Source organism: Cebidichthys violaceus, unplaced genomic scaffold (assembly GCF_023349555.1).
Source record: "Cebidichthys violaceus isolate CVI_PGR_0920_01 unplaced genomic scaffold, fCebVio1.0.p SCAF_5, whole genome shotgun sequence".
In the NCBI taxonomy this organism is placed as follows: Eukaryota; Metazoa; Chordata; class Actinopteri; order Perciformes; family Stichaeidae; genus Cebidichthys; species Cebidichthys violaceus.
The window spans coordinates 17,234,542-17,247,600 of NW_027176705.1; positions in this window are offsets into that span (position 1 = coordinate 17,234,542).

The following is a 13,059-nucleotide window of genomic DNA, read 5'->3' on the forward strand; positions in this document are numbered from 1 at the left end:
TGCCTCCACTTGCATCACCATAATACTCCTGTCGTGACTCATGTATCTGTAGCACCCACAAGTGACTTTATGATATTAGAGTCTTATGCTTATTAGGCATCCTGTAGGATAGTTCAGTGCTACTCCCTCTCATGTTTCTGTGCTTCTCTGGCGGGAATAGAGGCGGGTGAATAGTTCAACTTCCATCACCGGGAAAAGATGATTTATTAGAAAAAAATGGGGGAAAAAAAAGGGGGGGGGGGGCTGGGTGGTTCTGACACCTCGTGACGCAGTGTTCGGGCTGGAAAAGCCTATAAATATGACCTACATGGTGAGTGAGAGGAATATTTTAAATCTCTCCTCTCTTTCCGGCTGTGAGATTCTTGACACCCAAAGTGTGAAAAGGGAACTTTGAATATAAGTCAACAACTTTGGCGTCCTGATCCTCGCAGCAGTCTGATGCAGAAGCCTGGCCTACTTCCCCCCCCCCCCCCTCCCGGTTCCCTGTGGATCAGGAGAGACAGAGAGCGTCTCCGTGTCTTTCTTGTCACCGGCTTAGAGAGAGGCCCTGTTAGCCCCTACCTGCCTCGCTTTATAAATCTCTCTCCGACTTCAAAGCTGCCATCCGCTGAATAGATGGAAACGTAACGCGGTGAAAGAGATCCAAACTGTAATCTCTGTGAAATTTAATAAAGAGAAAGAATTTGCCTAACCAGCATGTTTCGACATCAAATTATATCTCTTTTTTTCACTTTTGATTCACACACCCATGGGATCTGTTTCCCGGAGCAGGTCTCACTCACTATTTCTTCTTTTTTGATTTTCTCTTTACGGATTATCACTGAGCTCTGACTACAGGTGCTCCAGCAGGAGGTTTCAATCCAAGATGATGTGAATCACACACACACACACACACACACACACACTCAGAGGCTTAACGGTGAAATTCATGCATTTCAGGGAAGACGATGATGACATGTTCTGGCAGCTGAGCCTCAGAGGACAGGTGTGTCGGCCTTGAGAGTGAGACCAGAGTCCGAAGCTGACCCCTTCTTTTTAGATGAATGGTGTCGCCTGTCAAGAGGGCTCAATGGATTCATGAAGTAAAGCCCTGATAACCACTGCGGGGTGTAACGATGGCTCAAAAACATAAATCAACATGAATCCATGGGCTTCCATGGGCTTCCATGGGAGCGCTCGCCCAACGAGCAGACCATCACACAATGTGGTGCTGCGTCAACGCACCGTCATCAAGTAATGACCACAGATGTGAACGTAGGCTGGTATTCATAAAAACTGAAACAAGACTGCCTTCTCGCTCTCTTGCGGTCACGATCAGTAAAATTGTTCCTCATAACAGGATATTTTTGAGTCCTTCATTCGCAAAAACAAACACGCAATCAGCTGTTTGTTAATGGAGGCAACCTCCAGTTCTGAAATCTGAAGCCAATGCGGAAGTGGCCTGAAGCTGCATTCTCCCTAGTGTCCACCAGGGGGCGACTCATCTGGTTGTATAGAAGTCTAGTCTAAAATGACTCTACTTCTCTCTAGTGTCCACCAGGGGGCGACTCCTCTGGTTGTATAGAAGTCTAGTCTAAAATGACTCTACTTCTCTCTAGTGTCCACCAGGGGGCGACTCCTCTGGTTGTATAGAAGTCTAGTCTAAAATGACTCTACTTCTCTCTAGTGTCCACCAGGGGGCGACTCCTCTGGTTGTATAGAAGTCTAGTCTAAAATGACTCTACTTCTCCCTAGTGTCCAGCAGGGGGCGACTCCTCTGGTTGTATAGAAGTCTAGTCTAAAATGACTCTACTTCTCTCTAGTGTCCACCAGGGGGCGACTCCTCTGGTTGTATAGAAGTCTAGTCTAAAATGACTCTACTTCTCTCTAGTGTCCACCAGGGGGCGACTCCTCTGGTTGTATAGAAGTCTAGTCTAAAATGACTCTACTTCTCTCTAGTGTCCAGCAGGGGGCGACTCCTCTGGTTGTATAGAAGTCTAGTCTAAAATGACTCTACTTCTCTCTAGTGTCCAGCAGGGGGCGACTCCTCTGGTTGTATAGAAGTCTAGTCTAAAATGACTCTACTTCTCTCTAGTGTCCACCAGGGGGCGACTCCTCTGGTTGTATAGAAGTCTAGTCTAAAATGACTCTACTTCTCCCTAGTGTCCACCAGGGGGCGACTCATCTGGTTGTATAGAAGTCTAGTCTAAAATGACTCTACTTCTCTCTAGTGTCCACCAGGGGGCGACTCCTCTGGTTGTATAGAAGTCTAGTCTAAAATGACTCTACTTCTCTCTAGTGTCCAGCAGGGGGCGACTCATCTGGTTGTATAGAAGTCTAGTCTAAAATGACTCTACTTCTCTCTAGTGTCCAGCAGGGGGCGACTCCTCTGGTTGTATAGAAGTCTAGTCTAAAATGACTCTACTTCTCTCTAGTGTCCACCAGGGGGCGACTCCTCTGGTTGTATAGAAGTCTAGTCTAAAATGACTCTACTTCTCTCTTGATTTATTCCCTCAGTAAACATTGTAAACATGAGTTTATGGTCTCAATCTCTAGTTTACAGTCTTCTTCAATACAGCATGATGTTCATTTAGTACATTATGCTCCATTTAGAGAATAAAGACCATAAAGCAGGGGATGCTTTAGGGGCGGGGCTACACAGTGATTGACAGGTCGCTAGCAGGGAGTTGTCCGTGTTTTCATCTACTTTAACCCTTTCCCAGTGTGTTTTCAATTCATGGGAGTTAATACAATTTTTGTTAGCCAAAAAATGTTTGCGTTCAGTTGTACATATCTCCACCCTCTCGTGTCACTTCTGGTTGCAAACAAACCAAGATGGCGACAGACAAAATGCCAAATTCAAGGCTTTAAAAACACAAACCAATCACATCATGGTGACTACGTCCACTTCTTATATACGTTTGTTAAATCAGAGCATGTGGCAGTAAAATGAGAGCTTTGTGGTCAAATACAGAAACAACATTATTCACTGTACCTGATTCATAAATGCTCATGTGAAAGCGCCCTGGCTTCTGTTTGTGCTCGGTTCATTTTACTGCCTACAGTACCGTGACAATTATCAGTTCTATGTTAAGCATACATGAAGCCAAGTGCACGCAAACCCTGCACACAGATGTTTACTGTAAAAGCCATGCGTGGCTGCACCCAAACCTGACGTGTTACTTTCCCTTACTGCATAAACATCTGCGCTTAGTCTTCAGAAGTGACCCCCCCCCCCCCCCAGCTCTGTCAAAATCTCATCGGTGAAAACGACGCAGATGTAGAACGATGATGACATACAAGAGAATGTGCGTGTAAGGTGGGGAAACATTTGGCCTTTGAGTAAAAAAAGGAGAAGGGAATGTTTGAATCAAAAGGCAACCAAAGGTTACAGGAGTACGACGTACCGCGTTTGCTGCGAGGCAGGAGGAGGCAGGAGGAGGCAGGAGGAGGGATCACGGCGTGAGTCATCACGCTGGCTGACGCCCAGTCACACTTCCAGCCTGGTTACACTTGATCTTCTAAGGATTAGGAGCCTGTGTGGGGTTGGGAGAGATGGGTTTATGTACACACACACACACACACACACACACACACACACACACACACACACACACACACACACACACACACACTTATCCTCAGCAGCCGAATGTTGCACCTTTTGTTTCTTTAGTCAAGGGATTAGACTCATCAAACAAATGTGCCCTGCAGCAAACAATAAAGGCATTCAGGGAGGTGGTTTCTTTTTGTATTCACACAGGCGGAGATGACGCCATTAGCAAGTCACTGGGATGTATTTTTTAAGGAAAGCAGAGTGTGAGCCCCCCCCCCCCTCGTGAGATGACTAAATATCATGCTAATCCCATCAGAAGTGAAAAGTGCTCTGTGCACTCAACGACAAAAAATGGAGGCAGCGTCTGAGGCCTTATTTGGATGGTCGGACGATTTGCTTGAGATTTCTTTTTTCCCCACGTCGGCCCCTTGAATGGAGATCAAACAGACAGGTGGGGTCACAGCGGCGGCTCGCCGCCATACGGTGGGAGGCGAGTCACCCCGGCGGTGGTGGTTTGACGCCCCGCGGGCCGTCTGGGAGGTGTTGAACTACACCGCATGCCAGCGTGGAAACTGTCCCCCTCAAGCAAACGTCAACGGCTTCCTCGTGAGCGGAACAATACGGCGCCGCAACGCAGCAAAAGACGACCGTTTCAACTTTTGAACTTGACATTTAAAGCTGCAGTAAACCTGGGTCTGAACCGTGCTTTGTGTACATGTTGCCCTCGAAAAGCTTGGTTCAAAAACACACAAACTACCCACCATACCGATACAGTTACGTTTAAAAGAGGAGAAAAGAGTCTATATATCCATCTCAGAGTTAGAAGATCAGTCCTCAACAAGCTGGCGTCAAAAAACAAGATGTGAGCGGAAACATGAAGAAGCAGTCAGGGTGAAACATTCTCTCAGCTTCCTGCTTTTTCATGACTGTTACTGCAGTCATGATCTGTTTAAACGTTCTTACAACATTTGAACATACAAAAAAATGATAAAAAATATAAAGAAAAAAGTGTAGTATGTCATAAAAATGTGATTAAAAAGTCATGAAAAATGTCCTAATATAGTATGTCATAGAAAGTCATAGTACAGCGTGTCATCATGTCATAAGAGGGGCTGAAGGGGATGAAACCGATGCTGTAGGATCACCGCCATTCCGTCTTCTTCTCTTCCATCACTGAGGCCACCCTGTGCATCCTCACCAACATACTGCAGGACAGTTCTTTGGCGTGATCACAAGTGTGAAACGAGGGCACTAAGACGACACACTCGGCGACAGAATTCACAGCAGAGGAATGCGTGGATCCAGAGCGAGAAAGTTGTCAAATGTTCAGAGAATTGGCTGAAGTAGGTTGTGAAATTGAGCGTGAACGGTAAATGTCCCAGCATGCCGAGATATTTTAAACATAGTGTGCTTCCAACTGGCGATGTCACTTTCCCGTTTCAACGTGACAAAGCCCTAATGGACGAAGTCAGGTTAATAAAGGAAGGGTTTTCACATTCGGTTTACCCACAATGCAATACCTACACTTCCTGCAAACTGCAGTGCTGTTATAATACTCTCATTTACACACACACACACACACACACACACACACACACACACACACACACACACACACACACACACACACGTGTTGTTTAATCTGCACACGGTGCACTAAGTGTTGCTGCCAACCTGTTAAAACCACTTTCAAGAAAATTGCCCGACATCAAATGCAGCTCCTATCTCCATACATGCGCAGACTAGTATTAATATTAGCGTGCTCCAATTCCGTGCTTTTAAATGCATGAACTTGTATTAGTGTAAGTAGCTCCGGTGGGTTTAAACCTTATGAGCATTTTGCAGCTTTTATTGCCGGGCTCCAGACTGGATGTAAAATGATAAAAAAAAAGAAAAAGAGGAGGGGATTTTTATCAAAATATAAGTGTGGTTAAACTAGTAGTAAGGAGTTAAAGTAAAATGTAGTGGCGATAATGACAGAGGTATTGGTATGCAAGGACAATGTGTCATTCTGGAGACAGCAAAGGTCACGGCTGAGATGTGAGCATACGATGGCGCTGTGACCTTTAGCTTCTCTTTCCTCTCGTGCTTCTTCGACTCCTCTCCCTCACTGCTCTCACACTTTGGCTTTACTCTCTGCCTTTCTCCCCCCCCCTCCTCTTCTAACCCTTCCTTCTTATCCTCCCTTGCCCTCCTTCCTCACCCCCAGCCCTCGTTCCTTGCCTCCCTCAAATCTCTACCATCCTCCCCCCCGTCTCCCCCTGCCTGATTTAGACCTCTTGCCTGAGAGCAGCATCAGAGCTCAATGGTTAGTGCTGGCTGAGCTTAAACGGAAGGAGAAAACCGTCAAATTCTCCTTCGTGGAATAGAGGCAAACGATCGGTGGAGGAGGAGAGGAGGAGAGGAGGAGAGGAGGAGATGAAGCAGGCCGGGCAGCAAGAGGAGTGAGACAAGGATGAAGAGGAATGGCTGCTGGGATGGCTGGAAGATGGGGTAAAGGTCAGTGGAGGGGGGGGGGGGGGGTGACAGAGCATGATGAAGGTTTTTAATTCCAGAAGCCATTTTTACAACAAATTGTTTCGTGACATTTGCAGCTTTTTAATATACTGCAGATGATCCCGTTGTGTTTGTTTTTTTTTAGGATAAGGGTTCCTCGATTTGAAAACACTTTCAATAACTTGAAACCCTGTTTCAGTTTAATCGTGTCTACATGAGCACATTCAAAAAGAGAATCCATCCACTGTAACGGCATTAAAAATGTATATCAGGTTTGATGCTATTGAGCAGTGTTAAGCTAGGTGGTGAACGTCCTTCAACATGTGACCCGTGCTTGGCTGTGTTTGACATGTGGCGTCATTAATGTCAGGACTGTAAAAGTGAGACTGTCTAATTTTTCATAACAACTAAACAACACCATTGTCCTCTTTTTGTCCTCAAAGCAATGAAAACAGCAGCTAACCAGCTAATGTTAGCTACACTGTTAGCACACTCTAGATTACCTGTGCGAGTGTGCCGTGCACGTACGTGCATTTTAAAGCGCGCACGGTCGGCCCAGCCACGTCAGCAAAGCACAGAGACGGGACAACCTGGAAGTTAGCATTGCACTGGTTCCCTGGACAAAAAGCCAACAGGATGTTTCCATCGGAATTTGGATGATTGCAGATACGAAGCACGCTGGCAAACATTTGTGACACTTACACATTTTGAGTCGTGTTTTATGTGGAAGAACAAAATCTGTTTAGGTGGTTCTCACCACATTCCCCACGAATGAGTTAGCTGTTCCATTTCCCTCATCCCAAAGTCAATGAGAGGCCACACAGAGGCCAAACGGTTGAATTACAGCGTCTGGGTCCATCACATTACAGTCTTACTTTGTGAAAGATGAAACAATTATAGAAATAATTAGGTCCTACAAGTTGTAAAACTGTATAACTCTTCTACACTGAATTTTAGAACTGACCATTTCCTTGAGCATGGCCAGCAAAAGTGACATAGATGCTCCTGCAGCTTTGGGTACAGAATAATCGGATCTTTCTCGAGCTGCGAATTAACATTAACACTCAACTTTGCAGACTTTAAGTCATTAACTTTCATCAGAATGATGTTTTAAAATGACACCTATTTGGCTAAAATGATCAAACGGAGTCCTGAACCTTCAGCCATTCTCAAAGGAGTCAGTACACACTATACGATATGTACTTCATATTTCCCATGATGCAGCATGCCCCATCTTCTTTATATATCTCGTCATCTTGCTGTGACCCCTGAGGTCTGCCTGAAGCATCATACTCCATCTGTTTCTTGTGTGTTAGAGAGTTACAGCTTCCTCCCCCCCCCCCCCCCCCGCTCTCTGTCTCTCTCTCGCAGCCATGCCAACAACATGCATCCCTTTCTCCTGCTTACATAACCCCCCTCCCCCAACAGCACAACGAGAAGTTATGACAGAAGTTATGACCCCAAGTCTGTAACACGCTCCTCACTCCTGTAAAAACAACACACACACACACACACACACACACACACACACACACACACACACACACACACACAGGCTTTGCTGTCACTGGAACGATGACGTTTCCCAGCACATGCGGTTGAGTCACAGCAGAGCTCGGCTTGTATTTACATTCAAATAAACACAGCAGTGGTGTGTTTACACTATGAGCACCAACTCCCACAGTCTGCACTTTGGCCTATCTTTACCCTGGACAGCCCCCCCCCCCCCCCCCCCCAAAACAATGGGAGAATTCAAGGAGTCAAAGCAAACAATGGAGAAGAAAAATTGTTGATGGATTTTAGAGACCCTTATGGCGAAGACGTGCCGCCTGCAGCCTCCACTGTCTGCCACACTGAGCCAACTCCCACCGAAATATCCTCACCGACAATGTGTGTGTGTGTGTGTGTGTGTGTGTGTGTTCGCCTTTGCGTGCAGCTTCCCTGTCTGTCCATCCACTGGAAGGTTTGGAGCACCGATGTTGAACGCGGTCTCAGCGGACACAACCGATCTGAGAACAGCTCAACCGTCTCAAACACGAGCCGCGTGGATTCGGGACAGACCGGCACGGGGGCGTTCTCACGCGCTATAAATAGGCGTCCGACATTTGTTTCCAATCATGCAAATGGTGCTTTTTTGAGCTTATTAACGGCAGCATGCAAATTGTGTGATTTAACTCTAACTCGTTTTGGATGAGCACTTTCGATGACATGCATGACTTCATGGGGTGAAAAAAAGCTGATTAAATGTCTATCTCCACCCGCTCAAACTACCACATCTATCCCATTTATCTAAAACATCTATTTTGCGTTTCTCATACGCTAAGTGTGTGACATATGCTGTAACTAATAGCATCCGCTCCCGCTCACAACACACAAGCAGCTGACCTCCTCACAGAGCTGCGGCTCTGGACAAACTCCTCCAAGCTCGCCTTGCCTGGTGACCTCATCTGATCTCGGCCCTCGCACATCACTGCCTCTGATTCCCAGTTATCCTTAGAGGCCTCATATCCGTAAACACCAAAATAGTAACACACACACACACACACACACACACACACACACACACACACACACACACAGTGATTTAGTGAGAGGCCGTGTTGTTCCCCATGTGAGGAGGGAGTGTGAGTCAGTGTGTGTCTGTGTGCACGTGCAGCGGGGATGGGTGGAGGTGGGGCTCGTCCTCATCCTGTCACTTCCTCTGTTCCTCTGCCTGCTCAGGTTCTGGGACAACCGTACGGACAAACAAACCCACCTCAGTACAGGTTATAGGCCGACCGCCGAGCGTATCGGCTTCTTCTGCACCTCGCACAAAAAGTCTTCACTTTTCCAAAAAGGTTGTTAGATACGTCCCAACAGACAAAGAACAGTAGAGCACGCCTCTCTAATTAGCTCCGTGATGAAACAGCCAGTGTGCCGTGGTTACACCTGAGCTCCCCTGACAACAGTAGAAGAGGAAACAGAGCAGTAAAATGCATATTCTTCATTATCATAATCAGTTTAATACATTAATTCAGAATTACAACAAAAATATAGTTGCCTCTGGCGATATTGAGTCATGCAGATAAAAGCTTTTTGTGGAGACTATCTTTCCTTTGAAAGGCTTTTTGCACAAAGCTGGATAAAGAAATGATATAAAACATAAGAACTGAGATGATAAGGGCTTGAAGGAGGCGTCTGCACCGGTCCTCATGGAGAGGACAAGACCTATCAGTGAATTCAATTGAACCAAACGTTTCTGTTGATAGTACGCTACTTGGTGTATATCGTACAAATGAGTGTTCAAACAAATGATCACAAGCTAAATGACACACAGCGAACCTAAGGCAGGTAGTCCGGCTCACAACACCGGCTGCTTTCTCTGCAAAGTGGAAATGCATGAATTTGGGGCTTTATACGACTTTTGTTGCTTTTTTATTTGTAGATGAAGTGTCGGTGCTCCAACGCCGCAAGGTAACGTTGATTCATCTCATTGTGTTGGGATGAAGACATCAGTGAAGGTACTAGACAAACCCAAATGTTAGCTAACACTAGAGGTAGTTAAGAAACAATGTTTTTCCCATAGAAATAGAAAAGCAGTAGAAGGGACATTCCCATTGAAATCAATGGGAGGGCTGCATCCACTCTCTTCCCGGCTTCACTGACCTGTGTTGTCACCATAACAACAAACAACAAAAGCCATTTTCTTCAAGTCAAATGAACACATTTTTTCCCTGAAACCTTTTAAAATGTTGGCCACAGATAGGCTGACAACACTGGACTCCTCGCTCCCCGTTCATCGGAGCCAGGTTTCTCCAAAGCCACTCGCCCAGCGGAGCACGAGGACTCGTTATATAAGACCCTGTGTATTGGTCAATGTCTCTGCCCAACCTCACGTGCACCCCTTCCCAAACCCAGACAACACGAGGCCCACTCTGATGAAACCGACTGAAAGCGGCTCATATGCTCTACTGAATCAAGCCCTCGCCCCAAAGGCAAACTCATCATCTTCATCCCTGCTGGAGCGATAACGGTCCCTTCCTCTCCTCCCTCTTCCCTTGGTGTTGGACCTTTCGCTCACCAAAATTCAATTAACTCCGGCTCAATCAGAGCTTCGCAGCCGAAGGTGAAGGTTAGGCGAGTTACCGAAGTAGGCCGTTGACGTCTGAGAAGTCCGGGACGTGTGCCGGAGCCATCAAACTTCCGGGAGGCTGGACAGGATGTGGGATTTATGTGACAGGCTGCCTGAAGACGTTAGCGTTCCTGAGTGTCACGGACCTTCGCCGAGACGATGGTCTTCTCGCCACGTGACACAGACGGCCGCGCGTAGACGTTTCCCCTCGCAGCCGTGGGAGAGTGTCCGTCACGGCCTGTCCCCGCCAACCATGCGTCCTGTCACAGACCAACGGCGCACACCTGGCTGAGGATCGCAGGAAACGCAGCAGTTATATAAACGCAGCAGAACAAGACAAATCCCTTTGGATACGTCCAGCTGCACATGTAGTCAGAGAGACCATGATATTAAAAAATGCAATTAAATGTCACGTCGTATCTGTGTCTGTTCAAAGTCATATTTGTGTGTTTAATATGTGTAAGTGTTGAATATCTCAAGCCTTTTTAAATTCGTAGCAAATGTGCTTGAGAAAGACAATGTGTTTTAAGACAATCAGTAGCAATGAAAGCTACCATTTGTTTGGAGTGAATAAAATACATAGCAGTTGGCATGATGGCTAGACAAAGACGGACTTGAAGTCCTTAAACGTATCCGAAAACATGCTTTTGACAGGTAGGCTGCCGGTTTAAATCCCTGGACCGGGATGTTTGAAGTCCTGACTGTGGTGCTGCTCTACCTGTGAGAGCTCCTGTGGGGCTGTTCACAGGTCAAGGAGACAGGATTTGGTTGAACTGAGGCAGCTCTCATTCGATGTCGTCGATATGCGATTCAGAACATTCGCCATTCAAATTTGCTCGCTGTGGGTGTCAGGGTTAACGGTACATGCATGTAGATTTAGCTGCCTTAGACTAACTCACTACAAATGCAGGTACAGAGCAGTCATTTCTCCACACAGGAGGCCTTTAAGTGCCACAGAGTGTCCTTTAATCACAGCCTCACTAATGCTGCCGTCTCTCCAAGCCAGAGGGGAGTGAGAGTGAACACGGGGCCACGTGAGTCATGCACCACGTCGCTGCCCACGTCTGTCTGTCTGTGTGTGTCTGTGTGTGTGTGTATGTGTGTGTGTGTGTGTGTGTGTGTGTGTGTGTGTGTGTGTGTGTGTGTGTGTGTGTGTGTGGGGGCTGATGAGTAATCCAGCTTGGACCGAGGCAGGAGGAGAGCCTCTGAAGACAAGTCTCAGCAGAGCGGGGAAATATTGAAGCACAGAGCGACGGGGCTGAACACACCGCTAATGCAAATCAGTGAAGGCAGCGGCGAGCCAGTTAGTCACCTGGGTCAAAATTCAACTTTTTGATGTCCGTTTGATCCCATTCGGTGGTCTTCATGTCTCAATGACATAATGTGATAATAGGTTGCTGGTTCATTAAGGCAGCCAGCTGAGCACGAATGAACTCCTGACCGTCACCGTCTTGTGGCAGAGCGGCTGCAAGAGCACGGAAGCGGTGACGTGAACCTGGCCTCAGGCCTGCACCAACAACAAAAGGTCGCATGTCATTCTTACGTAAAGTGTATCGGTGGACCGAGGTCACCGCTGTCGGCCGAACCAGGGGTCAGACGGCAGCCGATCCAAGCCACTCAACCAATCAACCAATCGCACAGAGGCAGAGGTGACGTCATCAACCAATCGCACAGAGGCAGAGGTGACGTCATCAACCAATCGCACAGAGGCAGAGGTGACGTCATCCCGCAGGAGGAAGCACCAAGCATTCATCATGCAGCTTAAGAGGAACAGAATACTGAAGAGCTGAAACTATGTGTGGATTAATTGATCAGTGGAAAAAATTCATCTGCCTCCGTTTTAATATGTTGATAGTTTAAGCAAAACAAGACAAACCTTTACTAGTTCAAGCTTTTCCAATGTGAGGATGTGTTCTTTTACCAGCATTGCATTTTTCCATGACGTTTCATTTCTGCTGTTTTCTTCTACCCTTACCTTGGTGGGGGCAACGGCTAATAATTATTTATCAAGTCATCAGAAAAGGCAACACTATATTTAGGCGGCCTGTAGGTGTCTAACAATGCATGAGGAGCAACATGTTCAAAAGAAGCAAATTTCCCAGAAGACATCTGCTTGCACTGGACAGAATTATTAAACAAAGACTCCGCCTCCTCCCTCATACAACTGGTGGGAGGGGTGGGTTCAGCACTGCTGCTATCTGCCAGGTCACCAGACACATGTCCCGCACTAAACAGTTCAATAAAAGAGGGCTGGCCTGTCAAAGACCCGCTGTTTAATGAAGCTAAACTTAGACATCAAATCTGACATTACAGAACTATTTGAGTGCATTCTACGACTTATCAAAAGGAACAGGAACAGGAAGTCCTGCTTCCGGGCGCTGGTGAGTACGAGGCGGTGGGTCCACGCCAAATGAGAGGAAGAAGAGGAGGATTTCACGCCAGCCTTAACCACATTTATCAGTGAATCCCACAAGGGGGTGAGTCAAGGTGAGAGGGGATATAGCAAAGGGGGGAGGAGTGATAACTACTGAGCTGGTTATCAACGCGCTGACATTGAGGCTCTGGTGTTTTGTCTTCTTCACTGCTGTGCCTCAGCGAGCATCATCTGGCTGAACCAAAAATGGTCCATCAGTGCTCCAGATCTTCTTCATCTGAACTGAATTTATTCCCTCAGTAAACATTGTAAACATGAGTTTATGGTCTCAATCTCTAGTTTACAGTCTTCTTCAATACAGCATGATGTTCATTTCGTACATTATGCTCCATTTAGAGTCAAACAGACCATAAAGCAGGGGATGATTTAGGGGCGGGGCTACTGTGATCCACCTTTCACAGATATACAGAAGTGTTGTCCTAAATAAAACACAATCCTCTCTGCAAACACCATGGGCCCCTGCATGGAATAATGATCTAGCGC